This window comes from Pan troglodytes, chromosome 13 (assembly GCF_028858775.2).
Source record: "Pan troglodytes isolate AG18354 chromosome 13, NHGRI_mPanTro3-v2.0_pri, whole genome shotgun sequence".
NCBI classification, from domain to species: Eukaryota; Metazoa; Chordata; class Mammalia; order Primates; family Hominidae; genus Pan; species Pan troglodytes.
Genome location: NC_072411.2, coordinates 40,251,306 through 40,271,872, shown reverse-complemented (window position 1 = coordinate 40,271,872; position 20,567 = coordinate 40,251,306). Strand labels below are relative to the sequence as shown.

The window sequence follows — 20,567 nt, the reverse complement described above, 5'->3', positions numbered from 1 at the left end:
AACAGAAAAGGAAAGCTGAAGCCCCCAAAATGCAGACATTAAAATTACCAAAATCAATCATTTTTATTAAAGTCACCTTTAAAAAAAAATAAAAAGGTAAGCCAGAAACTGGGAGAAAATAATTGCAGTGCCTATATCTGATATTCTTATATCCACATATGTGCATATATATATCCATAGGTATATGTTTGTGTATACATATCCATATGCATATAAACACACACACACACACACACACACTTGTGTGATTGCCTGGGGGTAAGATTACATAAAAAGAGGCATGATGGATTTCTCTAGACTAATATAAATGTTGTATATTTTGATTTGGGTGGTAGTTATATGAGTGTAAAAATTGTCAAAATGTAAAAACTGAAACTTATGGTCTATACACATTAAATCTGCATTTATTGTATGCAAATTATACCTTAATTAAAAAACAAAAAAAATTTAAAGAGGACATTTGTGCTCTGTCAGTATGTAAATTTGGCATGTACTTTTTTTTTTTCTGCCGTTCTTCTGACTGATAGGGAGCTCAGACCTGTGCAACAGAGAAATCAGCTTTGAGTGCCATCTTAAAGCTGAGTATAAGGCTCAAATGTTTTTGGTGAATAATTTTATTTTATTTACCTGACAGTACTTTGCTCTTTGTTTCACATTCTATTAGCTGGCATTGGATTGTAGCGAAGTTCTTAGGTTGAATCATTGAGACATTTTAAAAAAGCTGTTATGGCAGGAATTATGAGGTCTTTGTAATTACATTTTTATAATTCTTTTGTTGAACAAATTTTAATGAGTAGTTGAGCTTAATCTGGAAATACTGTTGGCTTTACAAATGCTCTGCACACAGAACTCAAGAAAGTGCTTTTGGCTGGGTGTGGTAGCTCATGCCTGTAATCCCAGTGCTTTGGGAGGCTGAGACAGGAGGTTTGCTTGAGGACAGGAGTATGAGACCAGCCTGGGCAACATAGTGAGACCCTATCTTAAAAAAAAGAAAGAAAGAGAGAGAGAGAAAGGAAGGAAGGAAGGAAGGAAGGAAGGAAGGAAGGAAGGAAGAAAGAAAATTCTAAATTCTTTTATCTGACATCTTTGACAATGGGTTAGAGAGGAGAATTAGGAAGATTCAAAGCAAATGTATTCCTGGACATGGGTGGGCTGAGTTGGGGTAATGGGGATAGACTTCAAAACAATCTTACCTACTTTTGGTGATAAAGCCAGTGGGAAAATAAATGGCTAGACCCTGTTTAATTAATTCCTTTGCTCCTTTATTTCCACCAAACAACAATTACATTACTGTGGGAGAAAAAGTTTGTGGCAATAAAATACAAAACTAAATTTACTTTCTTCTCTTAAAAGAGATGGACCATTCTGTAAATCATAATTCAATATATAGAATTCCAAAGTGGAGTTGTTCGTCATTTCACTTCTAGAATCCCATAGATTGTGATCTGAAAGAACATTCAGGGCAGTAAAAGTGGCTCCTCCTGATTTAGAAATGTAGAGCCTTTAAAATTTATTTCCTATAACCAGTGTTTCATCATATTGGCATTCCACGCAGGTGCAGTGTCCTGCTGAGCAGTGACTTAACACAGCCCTGGAGCTGGATTAGATCATGCATTTAGATTCATCACAGCACAACAATTTATATGTAGTTTTCCCGAATGAAACATCAGGGAAAATAAGTTCAGAAATGAACTGAGTAAATCTCTTGGATTGAGATTGATGCCCAGATCTCAAATTATCCTTATAGAAAACATCCTGTATGCCGCAGTTTGGTTTCAGGGTTTCCAAGACAATTGACTGATTTACAATATTGCTTTAAGGCTGAGTTATCAGTTTGCAAGCTATTATGAATGCACAGAATCAATAAAATTGTTTAGGAACACCTTGATGCAAAGAAAAAAAATCTCAATATTTTACAATTTCTCAACTCTTCAGATACTACTAGCATGTACCCAACGAAATGCATCTGAACCTAATATCTGACTTTTTCTTGGCAGTCGTGTTATGGTTCCCTTTAATAAGCTTACAGCAATTAACACTATCAAAATGAGAATGCTTTATACCCTCATCCTGAGTTTGCCAAATCTTTTTTTTTTTTTTGTATATGAGTACCTGATTCCGGAAAATACACATAGCATTTGCTTGAAATTTTTGAATGAATAAATAAATGAAACAGTTAATTCATATTACATAGTTTAATAGTGAATTGAATACTGTTTTTCATGCCTTTCTAATGGTTTCTCATGCATTGATTTCATCTTCCCAAGGAGGGTTTTAATCTTCTATGGGGTACTTTTTTTAAGCATATATGCAATATTTTCTGTGAATAGCATACTGCTGTGACCATACTAGGTGCTTAGGGAATGATGGATAATTAATTACACATTGTCATCAGCATCAAAACATCTTTGATCATGGTTTTACGGCTTTTTATTCCCCTTAGTTTAAGTGGTACTACTAAGCATTAGTTTATCCTCTACTTATGCTGTGTCATTACAGTTTTTAAATATTCCTTTATCTCTGGTAATGAACTTCCTCCATCTGTATTTTTCCTGAATTTCCAGTCTTGTGTTTTAATGTGTTGTTTGGTTTATTCCTGAGTCTCATTCTTGGGTCTTCCTCTCCCCTAAACTATCTTCTCCCTCACTCACCTTGCAGAAAAACAGATTTCAGTTCAGAGAGCATTTCACCATACACCAAAAACATGCCAGGTACTGTACTAAGCACAGGTGACCCAAATGAGAGATGGCTCCTCTACTCAAAGATTTTGCAGCCTGGTGGAAGACAAACATTATTTCCATGGAGAAATTACAGAAACACTTGCAAGTTACCATCAGAGCATAGGCTACCTACTTCAGCCTAGTGCGAGGACACCCTCTGTGGCAGGAAAGCTGGCACAGGATGTGAGTTCAGCAGTTCTAAAAGAGTAAGTCTAATGAAGTCTCTTCCTCAAAGCTACAAGGACTTCTCTGATTTATAGAACAGGCACAGTTGTGAGGTGATGATGGATGACAAGGTTCATAGGCCAGAGGAAGAGACTGAAAGGCTGGCAGAGTGAGAGGGAGAATCATAAGCAGATATACAATGTGCAGATATGAAGATGGAATGAGAAAAGCAGCCAGAGAAGGTCATGAAGCAATAGATAGAACAGCTACATGTTAGGGTAGTTACAGGGCAGGTTCTAGGTACAGAGACTATTACCATTGCGGGCTTCCCATGATGGGGTGGAAGGGCCAGGTGAGCAGGGAAGGCCATGGATAGAGTAAACATGGACTGCACCTAGGGTTGGGAATTATGTTTAGGAAGAGGAGTTGGTAACTCTAAAGACAAGGTCCTTCCCACTATATAATATTTGCATTTCATGTATACGTTCACGCTTAGAATACCTGTGGAATGAATTGATACACTTTTATTTTGGGGTGGGTTTATATACACATTCTCAATAAATCCTTTTGTGCTATTTCTAAAGAACTAAATTCCTTGCCACCAAAGCCTGATGTTTTAACAGAGAAACAACAGATGAAGACATAGAGCTCAAAGGCCAAGGACAAGGGCCTGGATGTGCCTGCCTCAGGGCCAGTTACCTTGTTTTTGCCATGGTTTCTTTAAACATAAAATGGGGCTAATAATAGCCTCTCATAGATTTGTCATCAAAATTAAATGGGCTTACATGAAAGCCCTAAGAACAGTGGTAACTTGGAAGTGGTCAGGGAATGCTCACCATTGTTCTGATAATTATTTTCCGGAAAGGATGGACATAGCCAATGAGTGTGACCAGATTTTGGTGCTCAGAGAAACAGACAAAATAGACCATCTTCAAGAAAGTGATGTTAACAACCTTATTTCTTATAGGTGTGTTACCTATAAGTAAGGGAATGAGACCTAACCCACAGCTGGTTAGATGAAGCTCTACCTGAAATAAATTAGAAACGAAATCCCAGTACAGTAGATATATTTAGAAGATAAACTGAGGACATTAATTTTATTGACTGCTACATTAAAATTTGTGAGCAATCATATCCAAATAGATATATATATGTGTGTATGTTTGTGTGTGTATATGTCTATATATATGTATATCTATGTAATGAATATGTACATATTCTCAGCAATGATATTTTGTCCCACAGAGAATTAGAGTTCCATAACTCTTCTTTTGCTTGATTTTAAGCTTCTTTGAGCTTAAATCTAAAAGAATACCAACAGGAAGATGCCTAGACAAATTTCTTAGATTCTGTGATGAAAGCAATCTGAAACCTTACTTACAGAAAGTGTCATAGTAAACAACTTGTTTTCTTGAGTTGAATTCAAAAGAGGAGTATCTTGAGTGAAATGAATGTTAACAAAAAGCACAAGAAACATCTTAGCTCTGAAAAGTTAAAGTGGTCCTTTTAACCTGTGTGAATAAAGCATAATTTACACAACTCTGAGCACTGGGTTAAAGGGGAAGAAGTGAGGTAGATTTGGCACAAAATTACTTTTGACACATGCCATGTATTATTTACCAGAAAATTCTACCACATGCATTAATATGACAGGCATAGTCACTTGATTAGCTGAAGCCAATTGGTCAGTACATATAGTGAAATTTGGTTCAGATGTTTCTGGGTGGATGTGGAGAGAGGATGATAATCAGAAACTCAAATAGCTGCCTCATAAAGAAATGTCTGTTTTTACCTTAGAAAAATTCAGTGACGATTAAATGAGTGGAAAGAAAGAGAATGCTTTGAGGCTTTGGGAAGAAAGAATTATGTTAAACAGAACCTAATGTGTAATCATTTTTTACTCTCTAAGAAAGACTTATTCTCCTTACACTTCCTGCTCTGTATGTACAAGCTCCTTTGGATCCATCAACCTCATGGTTTTTCATGAGGACAAGTCAGTGCTTTGTTCTCACCTTGTGATGCCTCTGAAAGTGGCCTCCCTGTTCCTAGTCTAAGAAATCGATTTGATTCTTTGTCTTTTCCCACAGCCTCATGTCTCCCCTGGGACAGCTTACTATATGAACAAAATATGAAACACGCCTACAGTTTTACAGTGACAGAGCCAAAGCTTTTTCTGTTATCGTTTGCGTAGCCCTTGGGGAAATATCAGAATGGGGATTGATCTTGGCAAAGAGATAGTCCACAGAGATGGTTGATTTTAATAAACCCCTGCTATAAAAGAATCATATTTAAGTTCCAGCAAGTCTCAAAGCTCATTCTGCCAAGGCTATCTAATATCTTGCCTCCTCAGTTACAAATTAAATTTCTCTTTGTCACTGTTTCTTTGGAGTCTATTTTGAATGAGATAAAAGATGAAGGCCCTCCATCAGCCCATTCTCTGCATTACAGAAAGCTCAGTCCCGTAGGCTAATTACTTTGATAGGTGTTCCAAAGGAAGCAATGGTTCTGTAATAAATTTTACTTAGTCCAGGTGATGCTACCTTTTGAGGACTATGGAAGTGCTATTATTCATTGCTATTCTTACCCAGCCTTCTTAAGAGAACTCGTTTTACTCATGGCGTTCAAGGAAGAACAGATATGAAAATAAATTAAGTAGCTCTTTTGACAAGTGATTGCCTTAAATCCAAAAGTAGTTGGTTGTAATATTATAGTATTGATTGATGGTTCTGAAATAATGTGCTATCATTTACATATATAATGCACATATGCATATATATACACATATATGTAAAATGATATATAAATTTGCACTATATATTATATATGATTCTAATATGTATGATATATAGTATTTGTATATATTACATATCCTACATTGTATATAAATATGCATGAATATATATGTGTACATACATATTTAGGATTAATAACATGAAAAATTATCCTATGACAAACTCCTTCAGCCTTGGTTTTCACAACTTTGAAAAGACTGGTTTGGACTAGATGAACTTTTAGTCCTTAAGTTCAATTATAAATAAGTTTCGGTCAATTGATTGTTGTACAATGGTTATTTAAGTTCTCAAACAAATAAATTTAGAAGACACCATACATCATAGCAACCCCATCACAAACGTTTTTCTGGGACTTTGAAAGAAAATAAAACAGACCTATTTGAATAGAGCTTATGACCTCTCCCACTGCTCCCTGTTTGATTTGCATCGTGGTAATTAGGCATGTAAATTACCAGGTGGATTGTGATTTATTAGAGGGAAAGAATCCAGTCTTCTCCATTTGTGAGGCCTAAAGTAGAACTTACATATTGTTGCCATAAAAGCATGTGGCTAAATTATTAAACAACTTAGAAGAGCTCTCAATCATCATTACTTTAGCTTTTATTAATAGCAGTATCACTGGACCACCTTCAACCCCTACACATACCAACATCTCTCAGTGTGAACAGTGGTTTTTCTAGCCACTGTGTTAACATTGTGTTGCATGGGGCAGCAGCCCAGTCACCTCAAATAAGCTATTGGAATGGATTTATATTTATGGCATTGGATTTACTAACAATACACCTGAGGCTGTGGGCCTCATGCATGTGGGACACATGCATAATTCATGCACATTCAGCATTTTAAACTCTACTCAGGGTTTACTTTTAAAAGCCACATTGATTTTGATTTAAAACCCTAAAGAATAAGCAGAACCAAGCTGCTAGGCTGTTTTTATTAATAATATTTTATTCTTTACCATTGGATAAGATGATAACGATGACAAAGCCCTTGCTAAACCTGGGTTCACAGTGGGAATAAAGACCTTCCTGAGAGTTATGTTCTAAGAATAATACATTGAGTTTGAGGTTTAACCAAGACACTATTTAAGTTTATTTACAATTTGGAAATAAATAGATGTTCTTTAAAAGGATGAGCAGCTTACCTCACTCCCTAATCTAGGAAACCACTCTGAAGAGCCTGACACTTTCAGTGAGTACTTAACACACTATCTTGAGTAGAATTTTATTACTAACTGCCAGGCAGCACTGTCAGAAGGCAGAGAGACCAAGAACACAATGTCTTCTACTTCAGTACACTAGAGTATTCTTTTGGAATCTGGAATGTGGATTACATGCTACCAATGCTATCCTTGCATTCTATTCTTACTTTAGAAATGTTAAAAAAAAAAAAAAAAAAAGCACAAAAAACAACAACTAAAACAGTTGGAGGAAATTGCTTCTAGCATTGTGTAAACATGTCTTTTTCTGAGCCTCAGTTTCTTCACTTGTGAAATACACACAACCTCAAAGACCCATTTCAGTTCAATTTTTCTTTTGCCTCTTAGTTCCCAATCTGAGAGAGCAAATGAAATAGCTAGAGCCATTTCTTAGAAGGGACGTCCTGGGAAGTGCTTTTTCAAAAGAAGGGGGAAAGGCAAGTAGTGAATTCACATTCCAGTCTGCAAGGAATAACTTGCCAAGAGTCATTTCCCTTAAGCTAACTGCATAGGGAAATGTCCTTAAGCGCTTTCTGGTCAGCTGAAGAAACCTCCACATTCAGTAACGTCTACTATGGGGAGTAGGTCTGCTTGAAATGAAGAGATGCATAAATATTCCAAATGTCCTCAGAGTTTAACTATTCTTTAGCCTCACTGGTAATGATATATGTGTGTGGAGGGCAGTGGGTGTTTGTATACCACAAATTTACACATTTTACCAAACTTAGTAGTGCCCTCTACAAGGGATAGTAAAGGGGGAGTTTTAATTTTGATTATTATCTTCATGCCCAACACTCTTAAACCCAGGCCTGTCTACTAGGATGTTTTGATGACATTTAAACTTAGCATGTTCTGAATCAAACTCCTTCACTTTCTTCCTACAGTCACTCCTTGCTCTGTGTTCAAGTCACAATCAAGGGCATTACTGTCCAATCAACTGCACAAGGTAGAACTCAAGTGATCACCCTTGATAAGTTGCTCTCCTTCAGCCCCTGCATCCCATCCATTAAGTTCCTTCCATTTAACCCCCTAAATGTCTCTCAAATCTGTCCACCCCTCTTCATCTCTGCAGACCCCACTGTTGCACCCTCATTCTCACATCTCACTTGGATTATTCAGATATCCTCCTGGAACACTGCTCTGATTCATTCTCCATAGTACTTCCAGAGTGACCTTTTCAATACCAAGACTTCTCTGATTAATAATAAAAAAATCATAGTGATCTTTCAATACCAAGACTTCTCTGATTAAAAAAAAAAATTCATTGGAAACTCCTTATTATTCTTAGGATAAGGAAGACAAGGCCCTGCATGGCTTGGTTTCCTCCAAACTTGTCTGATTCATCTTGTACAATTACTCCCCTCTCCCTGCCACAACTCCAAGACAAAATGGGCTCAAATTAACTCGAGTCACACCTTGCTTCCTTTTGCTTTAGATCCTCAACCCATGGTTGCTTCCCCGTCACAATATTCTCTTCCACGCTTTTGCTTGGTTAATTTCCGCTATGTTGCAGCTCCAATGCCACTTCCTTGGAGAAGCCTTTCTTGAGCCCCCAGATTGGACTAAATATGCCTCTCGTAGCTTCTTAAGAATTTTCTTCTTAACACCTATTACAGTTAATACTGTGCATCACTACTCAAAGGATCCTTCAGTCAAGTCTAAGGTCAAGGTCTGAGGCTGTTCTTGCTCATTGTCACATCATCTAACATAATGCCTGGTTTACAGTCAATACCTGTGGAATGAATTTAAAGTTGTTCTAGGTAAATCAGTTAATTCATTAGATATTTAGAGTGAAGGTATTTGTTCACATAGATAATTGTGAATTACAAGAAACCAGTTTGCTAATTACTTTCAGCATGTATAAAAGTTTGTCCCTAATAGTACATATTTAATCTTTCCAGTAAATGGACATACCTTCCACTTCAAAAAAGGAGACTTTTCCCAAAATAGTCAAGTCAGCAGCAACATTTGGACATAGCCAAAAGGATTCCATAAGCTTGATTTTTCCTTTAATGATATACAAAATATAAAATTCTTTTACCCATAATCATACCTCTGCCATTGTTCACTGTCAGTGAAGGGTGAAGGTATCTACAAACCATGTCACGCTGGAAAGTGGCTAAAGGAACTGGAGGCAAGAGGATTAATAAAAGGTACAGGGCAGTCTTCACAAGTTTATAATGCTTTGGGATACAGGAGGCAGAGTTTTGTTTGGGTGAAAGGCAAAACTAGGACACAGGTGTGGAAATTATACAAATTACAAATCTAGGTTTTAAATTAATTAACAAAGAGCTGGTTAACATCATGCAATGTGTGCTTAGCAATGAAATGGGCCATTTCCTGAGTTAAGGAACACTTTGCCAAATCAGAGATGCTGTGAAGGAGATTCCTACATCGGTCTCTGGGCTGCCTGCATAAAGGTCTCTCCCTGGCTTGGGTTTACAGAAGGAAATAACCATCTAGGGCTCTGTTTGATACCTAAAAGGTTGTCCTGCTACATATCCAAATTGGTTTGAAGGACTCTGCTTAACTGATAAATTCAGTTTTGATATGGATTGAATCCACATGTGTAGAGGTAGCTAACTCTTGAATGTTTTTTTTAAAAAACTGATTGAAGAGTTTACACATTAAAAAAAAATAAAAAAAGAAACTTTTCCCAGTTCAATTTAAGGAATATTATTATATAGTAATATGCATGACATTTTCAAACAACTGGCTATTTTATGATTAATTGCTAATATTTCAGACAGGCACTGTATTTCCTATCTACTTATTTTGCCAACATTTGATTATAGTAAGGCAATTTATAGACAGGTTACCTTGCTATTTTTAATGAACTGGATGTGCTCTCTAATGGAATTGCTAAATTGGTGTTAAATTGTAGCTTAGAGTCTTATTATTGTGAGATTCTATCTTCTTTTCATTGGTTTTCTTCATCACTGAGAAGAGACTTGAATTGGCTTCAGTTAGAATAGTGAAGAATAATTCTTAGTTTTTATAGGAATAACCCTATATCATTGACATAGTTTAATTTTTATCAGATATTTAGTCTATGGAGAATATAAAGAATCCTTTACTCTTTATTTTTATTATCAAATCTAAATTATTCTTATATTTTGAATTATATTTATAGCCCTTATCACAAACGCCTTATCTTTTAGTTGCAGAATTTAGTTTCAAACTCAACATGAATATCTATCACATTTTAAAATTTCATTACATCATGTAAGTCTCCTCTGGGCCCTCAATTTCTTGGTGAGAAATTCAGCCTCAGTTGAGTTTGGCATATTCGACCTCACTTCAGTGGGATAGAAGCGATCTTCATGCAGTCTACCCAGAGATAAAAGGAGGAATCTCTTCTACAGTGTACTTGTGTGGGAAAGGTATTCCTTAACTCAGAAAACTTACCTTATCATTGGCATAATTAAAAATTAGGTTGTTTTACACTACAGAAAATCAGGAAGTAGCCAGGTTTTTAGATCATGGTGGAGGCATTCGCACCACCAGCTCTCTTTATTACCTGTGGATCCACTGCTATTAACATGGATCCTTCATCATCCATTGTTTGTGCTATTTGGAGCAGACCTAGGGAAACTCCTGAGTAGTTCCAGTCTCTAACCACATACTCATTCCAGGAGCCTTCAGTCAGTAATCTTAAGGCCTTTGTGCTCACTGACAGTCTCTACAGGCATGTTGAAGAAATCACCCACCTAGGGGATCCTCCAGTTACAGAAACTATTCAAATATGGTTCTGTTTTTTTTTGGTTTTGTTTTTTTGTTTTTCACGCTTAGGGACCTTTAATGCATATAGCCCCCACCCCCGCCAACACCTTCTGACTCCTTTTACTCAAAGCTTTTGGCTCCACTCCATCCACCTTTGAGATAACTCAGACCAATTCTTCTCTGAACAGACATGAACTTTAGAAAGCTGTTTATTTCTCCCACGATCATGAGGATTAAGGATAGCATAAATAGTGCCCTCTTTTTCCCCCTGTATGGCTAGGGAAGCTATTTTTAAAACAACTTTCCTTTTCACAGGTTTTATGTGTGTGTTTCAATAATTCATCCTGTTACATTTTTGTATATGTTTCCATGCCTCATTTGCTCAATCATGCATGCAAATCAGCCATTATGTCAGGTCCAGTGCTGTGCTTACTTCACGCTTTTACTAGATTTTAAATTTCAAAAAAACAAAGGTCACATCTGATACATCAGTGTGTCTGTCCCCAAAGCCAGGACAGGGCCTCATACTTTCCATACTCATGAAACACTAATTGAATTAATTAATCAATTGTGTGCAAAAACCACATCTTCTTTCTTCTAGCCATTAGTTTGACCCTACAGTCTTGAATGGGGGCCTAGACTCAATGTAACCAGGACCTGCATGGAATGCAAAGAATGCTTGCAGGGAATGCAAAGAATGCCTGCAGGGAATGGCTATGTAGGCCAGTGTGGTGTGAGTGTGAGTGTGTGAATATATGTGTGTCCCAAGTGTGTAAGCATATAAATGAAAATGCAACAATCATCACACATATTTAAAGAATATTACATGAACTTCTAGGGTCTCCATGTCCCTTCTATCTTCCATTCACCTGAATTTAATTGAGTTACTCAAGTGTTAAATACATGAGTTAGATGAGAAAAACTTAGTCCAAAAGTCATAGTATCCTAGGCAAGTGTGTAATCACTGTTCCGGATTGGAAATGGGGAGCTGGGAACTGGTTTGAGTCACTGTGTTAAATTTAGCCTAAAGCTACCTCCTTACATATTGTAAGTTTAGCATAAACGTTTCTCCATGCATCATGAAATGTAATCTAAGTGGATGTGTAGATAGACCGTAACCAACTTTTGTGCCAGTCATCAAGTTTTGATCAATCAACAGCAGTCAACTGTTCAAATCCTGTTCAAATAAGGCAAACACCAAACTGTCACCAATCCAGTCATTTCTGTACCTCACTTCTGTTTCCTGTATGTCACTTTCTTTTTACCATCCATAAATCTTCCACCATGCAGTAGCACTGGAGTCTCTGAACCTATTCAGGTTCGGGATCTGACTGATTTGCAAATTGTTCTTTGCTCAATTAAACTCTGTTCAGTTTAATTTGTCTAAGGTTTTTCATTTAACAACTGCCTATTCCCAAATTCAGGTGTAAGGACTCTCCTCCCCAACAACCAATTAAAGACCCTTGGCCATACATTTGCTTTCTTGTGCTCATTGCTCGAATGGAATATTGTGTTTGTGTAGGTGTGTATATGAGTGTTGGAGGGAGGCAGTCTACAAGAAGTCAGATGCAACTCTTAGAGCCTTGGGTACTAATTGCCACAAATTTTGGTCATTACAGTCACCACTTGTCTTGAGTGGCTACCTGGGGTTAAGAAAAAAGCTCTGCCCTGAATGCCAATGGGAAGGACAGCTGTTGCAGCTCCTGAGTGCAGGCCGAGGAAGGCATTCACCTTCATGAAAACCAGGACTACTGTGCATGGTAAGTCAGCTTCCATTGGCTGAAAGAATACCTCCTGCATTGCACTTTAATTGAGTTGTTTCTCATTCTTGTCCTCATGGCCCTCATGCACAGACCCTCTTTCAAGGAGCTAGCCAAACCACCCATTTATCTTTCCTTTTCTTTCACATTCCTACTGACATTTCCCATTCATCACACGAAATGCATTCATCTCTCCCTCTTCGTGTTACTCACCCACCAAGCTCTACCTCAACTTTAAATCTCAGATCTGAGAATCATACTCCTTTTAACTAGCATATTCTTTTGAATGCAAAAACAGGGAAGACTAAGCTGTATTCTTCTTTTTCTTTCTCCTTTTAGCCACCTGCAGGAAAGGAGAAAAACTAACTTGAGTCAACTTCTTAAAAATGTAGCCTTGTCGGCTGGGTGTGGTGGCTCATACCTGTAATCCCAGCGCTTTGGGAGGCCGAGGCGGGCAGATCATGAGGTCAGGAGATCGAGACCATCCTGCCCAACATGGTGAAACCCTGTGTCTATTAAAAATACAAAAATTAGCCAGGCGTGGTGGTGGACACCTGTAGTCCCAGCTACTTGGGAGGCCGAGGCGGGAGAATCACTTGAACCCAGGAGGTGGAGGTTGCAGTGAGCTGAGATTGCACCACTGCACTCCAGCCTGAGCAACAAGAGCAAAATCTCTGTCTAATATATATATATATACACAATCTTGTCAAAGAACATTAAGTATAATTTTTGCCATGGTTCACATTTCTCTTTAGTAATTACACACTTCTCATTGGACAAATTACATGACATGTGGAAGTACACAGTGATTTCCAGGAAGCCCAAAGTCCCCACTCCCCTCACTCTCCTCCAGATATTTATGTGATCAGAAAGAAGTATTCACAGTCCCGTTGGAAGTCATCAAAGGCTGGCAGGGCAGAAATAAATTGAAGATCATTACAGGTGTCCACACTATAATTCCACTGCAATCCAACTATATTCCTCTTCTTATGCCCTCATCCAGTGGAATAAAGGGGGTCTGTCACCTGAGCCAGCAGCATTCCAAAGCCATGGAGATGGCCCCCCAGAGAAGCACAGTCAAGTCCATGCATGTGCTTGTGGTGCTAGAAACTGCTTTTTGATGTAGAGAGAAGTGATTAATTGCACTGTAACTACTAAAGCGCAAGGAACATAAGTTAAGTCTGATAAAAGAAAGCAACTTTGGAACGTACCTTTATAGACAGAGAGTTTTTTATTTTGAGGAAAAGATAGATGACCCTTTGTGAGAAGGTAGATTCAGGCAGAAACCAATCAGAATCATGGACAATTATTTTTCTGAATAATGCCAAGGAAAAGCAGGTACTCATTGGTAGCTCCTTTTACTATTTTTCTTCATGTTTTTTTCTCTTCTAGCTACCTCTCCTTCCTTCTTTTTTTTCTGTTTCCACTTCTTTCTTTTGTTCTATTATATCCAAATCTTGTCTCCCTCCAGCTCTTATGTTTTCCTCCTCTCCCTATTGTGCCTCTGCCTCTCCTTCTGCTGCCAACACTTAGCCTAATCACATGTCACTGGGATTCAATTTCAGTGGCTACTTGTCAGAGTATACCTCTAATGTACCCATACCCTTGATAACTTACTTCTGCCCATATATACCTCTAACCTTTTAAATCACAGTCCTGGAATCAATGATTTGTTCTATGAAATGATTGGAAACCTTTTAGATGCCAAAGAGTGTATCTATTTCTAGAATGTCAAGATGTGTTTTCCAGCGAATGTGACTCATTTTCATCTGTTGTGTCACTACATTACGGAATTTTAAAATACATTTTAGCACTCATTTTTATGAGAACAGCAGGGGATCCTCAGGACATGTTCAATGCAGTCACCTGGAAACACCACATTTTATTAATAGCAGGACTTTGTGATTCTCTATGGATGTTAAATCAGATTCATTTGTCTGTCCCACAGCCAATCAGGTGGCCAATGGCCGAGGCAACACTCATTATTTGATTTGCATATCAAATATGCATGAGGACAGGCTGAGAACAGAGTACACTTCCACCCATCTGGACACATTTCACAAGTGTCTCTCAGCCACTCGCAGTCACCAGGCAAACAAGAATGTGCTCCTAGTTTGTGTCCCATGGCTATTGTGGGGCAGACAGGTTATTGTCATCACCTTCAGAATCTTATAAACTGTAAAGACTGAAAAGATCCCTAGAAAAGAGAGAAACACACAGAAATGTTACAGTAAGCATAGCTCAAGGGTGTGATAGGAGATGGATGCTGATAGCCTAGTCTGTGTCCAGATATGGAGAGATTTCTCCAGACCCTGCCATTTATCTTTTTTGTAGACAGGGGCTATGTTGGTTAGTCTGTTCATTGTAAATTATTAATAGGTGCATTTTGAAATGATAAATGGATTTTACATTTTGTAAAAGATAATCTCTTACACTTATATCATTTGTTATACAATTTATTTGACTCTCACAATTTCTGAGTTAAGTAGGGAAGCTATTATTGTTCTCATTCCATAAATGAGAAACTGTAATTGATTGATTTTTCCCAGTACAAAGTTTTATATGTTAGAAAACCAAATCAAAATCTAGACTTTTGGACGGAAAAATTCAGTGTTTCTCCATGATGAACATCTTCTTTAGGAAACTGAGGCTACATGCACACATATAACATGAGCATAAGAGTTTGCACAATGAGATTTAGTTACATTTAAATTCTTTAAGATGTTAGTATTTAATAACAGAAAACAAGATAATATACAGGAGTTACTGTAAAACGTTTGAGGTACTTCATTCACTAAATATAAAGGCACAAAAAATATATAAGCTTAATCTTCCCAAGCTCAACTTTGGCCCATTCACTTGCCAGGAAATGAAAAAGTCTATATATAAATATGTATAAAGATGAATTATAGATCTTAATAATCAATGTAAACAAAAACTTTACCTAAATACTTCTGAAAGCAGAGATTACTGACTCTGTTAATTTAACATCAACTTTACATAAGCTCTTTGGCTAAATTTCAAATTTTAAACTCCCTACATTTAAAAAATGCCTTGTTGTGATCAATGACAGCCAACTATCATGAATATGATGAAGATTCTTTGTTTCCTTTTTCCTTCTAAGAATCAGGTTTTAAAAAATTTTGTGACCTTTCTATACTTTAATTTATACATATTAACAGCTTTTAAAGTCAGATTTTGTTTGTTTTATAGCCCGTAAATGGAAACACGCTTTTATTTATGCAATTTACTGTTCTTCACTTTTATTGTTGTTGCATATGTTAATGTTTTGGCTTCAGAAATGAAATATCATGTAGGTAAGCAATTAACTTTCTTCTGTAATTTACCTTCAATACAGAGAATAATTGAGCAGTTTTCATTGAGTAAGGATTATAGATAAAGAGAAATGATTTTTCTTTTGGATGTGCAGAAGTTATGGTGTGATTAATTGCATCATAAGCATAATGTAATTTTTTCTGAAGTATTGGACAGGATATGAGCTCTTAAACGATGACCTCAGTGAACTGTATTTTAGAGGTTTGTGTTGTTGTTTCTGCCTGTGGTAAAGATTCAATTGTAAGGCTCACATAGCTTACTTTATAGTCACTGCTGGTAGACAATTAAAGTAGAATCCATTTATTTTGCATGAATAATGATTTCTATCTGAGTAAATGAATGACTACATTTCTGATAGATGAATTCGTGTGTTCGCTAAATAAATTCAATCTATGTGGATCAGGCAGTTAAGAAGTCTCTGTTGCATTAAAAAATCTTTTGAGTTTGGATTTGTTTTCTGTTTTAATCTTTCAGAGGTAGAGATGAAATTGAATTTGTATTTTCTAATCTGGTCTTTATATTCCAGAGCCAAATATGAGACTATGTACTCTGGAGCTTATATGATTTTTTTTTCCTGTGCTTCTGAGCAAATAGCAAAGTACATTAAGCAATGTCATAGTCTTCTTATAACCCAACTAACAATCTAAGAGAAGGGTTGCAGATTTAGCATTCACTTTTTTTCTTTGGAGGGTAATTTCTGAATTTTAGTAATCTGGCACAGAAAAGGTTATGAAGTTATAGAATTATTTTACATTCCAGGTTAACAGTCCATTTTTATGTGGTAGAAGTATGTGCAAGGAACTATATATTGAGAACCTAAATTTGATGTATTGTTCTGGAAAGAGCAATGGAATACTAGTAGTCTGGAGACCTGAATCTAGCCTGGGCCTTCTTACGAGGGCTAGAATCTTAATTTTTAGGGTGCAAGTTCTTCATTTTAAAAGTGATAATTTTCTCTATACTGTGCAACTCAGAGAAAGGCTGTGTGAATAAGATTAGCTTATAAATGTAAGTTTTCAAAAGATTTTTACATATGCTATTGATACAGGATATATGACTTTATAAATTTGGATCATTGTGAAAATAAGATGGTTTTTCTTATGCTAGTGGCTGAAATAATGATCTACCATCAACTGTTTAATAGTTATTAAGTGTCTTGTTAGGGTGATTCAAATAGCTACAAGATACAGTGGCTTCTCTCTAAAAAGTACAGTATTTTGAAGAGATTAGGCTTAAATACCTGCAAAGTTATGTAACAATACAAGACAAGATTAAGTACCAAATGAAAGAGTAAATACGTTGAGTTCAGAATAGAGAGGCATCATGAGTGCTGGAGTGATCTACAGTAGATTGGGCAGAAAACTAGATTCCTGCTATGAAGAAAAGTGAAGCTAAAATGAATAAATAGATAGAGAAATGAGCATGAGAGATAAGAAAATGAAGTATAGGCAATGAAAGATCAACCAGTTTGCCTAGGTAAAACATTTTATGGATAGAAGATGAATTCATTCTTGATGGCGGGGCGGTCACTATGCACCTCCCACACTCCTTTTTGTCATACCTATCTGAGATAGTAACAATAAAACATTTGGAGTCCTAATGGAATTCCCCCATGACCACTAGACCCACCCTCCTCATCAGTCTAACTCTCAGCCTTTGTCTGAGAGTCTTGTGGTCTGCCTGCTTGACTGATGAGCAGAAATGTCCTCTGATTGAGGAAGGTGAGCGGAGTCCTTGCTCAAATGCTGCAGAGAGTGGATGAGAAAGAGAGGAGCCATATGTTTCAACAAAACTCCAGTTGATTTTACAGCAATTTGGAGCAAGAAAAGAACAGGCATGGTGAGAACTCAGGAATTAGAGCCTGAAGGGGTGGGCGTAGCTTCCTAGTTATAGTGATTTACAATGCAGCAAATTCTTCCAGTATCTATGTCCCCCATTTACATTATTTTGAATAATAAAATATGAATTTTGAGTTAGAAGGAATTTTGGCAAAAACATCTACTTCACTCATTCTCCCATTTATTTGTATATTCTACATTTATTTATTTAGTGCCTAATTGTTTTTAAGCATCTCAAAGATGAATTAGATATGGACTTGTGTTTCCTGGAGTTTACACTGTAGTGGGGTGGTGGAAATTCCATTACATTTATATACATAAACATGCAAATATAAAACAAGGAAGAACAATGTTTTAAGTACAATGGTGAAGCCATATAGTCATTATGTGAGGCCTAGAAAGTGGCATATAATATTTTCTGGGTTGAAAGTAAGGAGGCTTTTTGTAGGAAGTACTACCTGAGGTGAGGCTTTGAAAAATAGAAGTTGGACTGGACATGGTGGTGCATGCCTGTAATCCCAGCACTTTAGGAGGCTGAGGCAGGCAGGTCACAAGGTCAGGAGATCGAGACCATCCTGGCCAACATGGTGAAACTCCGTCTCTACTAAAATATAAAATATTAACCGGGCATAGTGGCATGCACCTGTATTCCCAGCTACTGGGGAGGCTGAGGTAGGGGAATCGCTTGAACCTGGGAGGTGGAGGTTGCAGTGAGCCAAGATCGTACCACTGCACTCTAGCCTGGTGATAGACCGAGTCTCCATCTCAAAAAAAAAGAGAAGTCAACAGTAAATATGTGAAAATGGGGAGAGGCTAAGGGTTATCTCACAAAGAGAACACATGTATGAAGTTATGATGATACCATGAAGCCTGCTCATTTATTTTTCAGAATATAAAACTTAAGCCCAGAAGTTATAACTTATCAAGGCTATAGCCATACTGGTGACACAATCTAGTTCAGAAACTTGTACAGGTTGAGCATCTCTAATCTGAAAATATGAAATCTGAAATGCTTCAAAATCCAAAATGTTTTGAGCACTGACGTGATGCCCCAAGTGGGAAATTCCACACCTGGCCTCATGTGATGGGTTGCAGTTAAAACACCTCACAGCTTTGTTTCAAGCACAAAATTATTTAAAATATCCTATAAATTGCCTTCAGGCTATGTGTATGAGATGCATATGAAACATAAATGAACTTCATGTTTAGACTTGGGTCCCATTCTTAAGATAGCTTATTATGTACAGGTGATATGAGTTGGCTGTGTCCCCACCCAAATCTCATCTTGAATAGTAACTCCCACCATTCCCACATGTTGTGGGAGGAACTTGGTGGAAGGTGATTGAATTATGGGGGCGAGTCTTTCTAGTGCTGTTCTTGTGATAGTAAATGACTCTCACGAGATCTGATGGTTTTAACACGGGGAGTTTTCCTGCACTAGCTCTCTTCTCTTGTCTGCTGCCATGTGAAATATGCCTTTCATCTTCTGTCATGATTGTGAGGCCTCCCCAGCCATGTGGAACTGTAAGTCCAATAAGCCTCTTTCTTGTGTAAATTGCCCAGTGTCGGGTATGTCTTTATCAGCAGTGTGAAAATGAACTAATACAGTAAATTGGTACTGAGACGGGGGTGCTGCTGAAAGGATGCTAAAAAATGTGGAAGCAACTTTGGAACTGGGTAACGGGCAGAGGTTGGAACAGTTTGGAGGGCTCAGAAGAAGATAGGAAAATGTGGGAAAGTTTGGAACTTCCTAGAGACTTGTTGAATGGCTTTGTTCAAAAGGCTGACAGTGATATGGACAATAAAGTTCAGGCTGAGGTGGTCTCAGATGGAGATGAAGAGCTTGTTGGGAACTGGAACAAAGGTAACTCTTGTTACCTTTTAGCAACGAGACTGGTGGCATTTTGCCCCTTCCCTAGAGATTTGTGGAACTATGAACTTGAGAGAAATGGTGTAGGGTATCTGGCAGAAGGAATTTCTAAAGGACAAAGCATTCAAGAGGTGAATTGGGTGCTGTTTAAAGGCATTCAGTATTAAAAGAGAAACAGAACATAACAGGTTGGAAAATTTGCAGCCCGACAATGTAATAGAAAAGAAAATCCCATTTTCTGAGAAGAAATTCAAGCTGAATGCAGAAATTTGCATAAGTAACAAGAAGCTGAATGTTAATCCCCAAGTCAATGGGGAAAATGTCTCCAGGGCATGTCAGAGACCTTTGTGGCCTTCCCATCACAGGCCCAGAGCCCTCAGAGGAAAAAATAGTTTCTGGGTCCAGGGTCCCTCTGCTGTGTGCAGTCCAGAGTCTTTGTGCCCTGCATCCCAGCCACTCCAGCCATGACTATAAGGGTCAAGTTATGTGTAGGCTGTTGCTTCACAGGATGGAAGCCCCAAGCCTTGGCAGCTTCCACATGGTGTTGAGCCTGTGGGAGCACAGAAGTCAAGGATTGAGATTTGGGAACCTCTGCCTAGATTTCAGAGGATATATGGAAATGCCTGGATGCCTAGGCAGAAGTTTGCTGCAGGGGTGAGGCCCTCATGGAGAACCTCTGCTAGGGCAGTGTGGAAGGGAAAAGTGGGGTTGAAGCTCCCACACAGAGTCCCTACCGGGGCACCACCTAGTGGACCTGTGAGAAGAGGGCCACCATCCTCTAGACCCCCGAATGGTAGATCCACCGACAGCTTGCACTGTGTGCCTGGAAAAGCTGCAGACACTCAATGCCAGCCCATGAAAGCAGCGAGGAGGGGGACTATACCCTGCAGAGCCACAGGGGCGGAGCTGCCCAAGGCCATGGGAACCCACCTCTTGCATGAGGGGGACCTAGATATGAGACATGGAGTCAAAGGAGATCATTTTGGAGCTTTAAGATTTGACTGCCGTGCTGGATTTCAGACTTTCCTGGGGCCTGTAGCCCCTTTGTTTTGGCCAATTTCTACAATTTGGAATGGATGTATTTACCCAACGCCCTTTCCTCCATTGTATCTAGGAAGTAACTAACTTGCTTTTGATTTTACAGACTTGTAGGTGGAGGGGACTT

General features: G+C 37.9%; 1 long non-coding RNA gene across 2 annotated transcripts in view; it reads left to right on the top strand.

Annotated features, from left to right (window-relative positions):
* Positions 1-20,567, top strand: part of LOC129143307 (uncharacterized) — a 425,562-nt gene that overhangs the window by 277,678 nt on the left and 127,317 nt on the right. For both annotated transcript variants that reach the window (XR_010149731.1, XR_010149732.1), the window contains exon 4: positions 12,218-12,358. This is a non-coding gene — a long non-coding RNA (uncharacterized LOC129143307). The remainder of the gene's footprint in view (positions 1-12,217; positions 12,359-20,567) is intronic.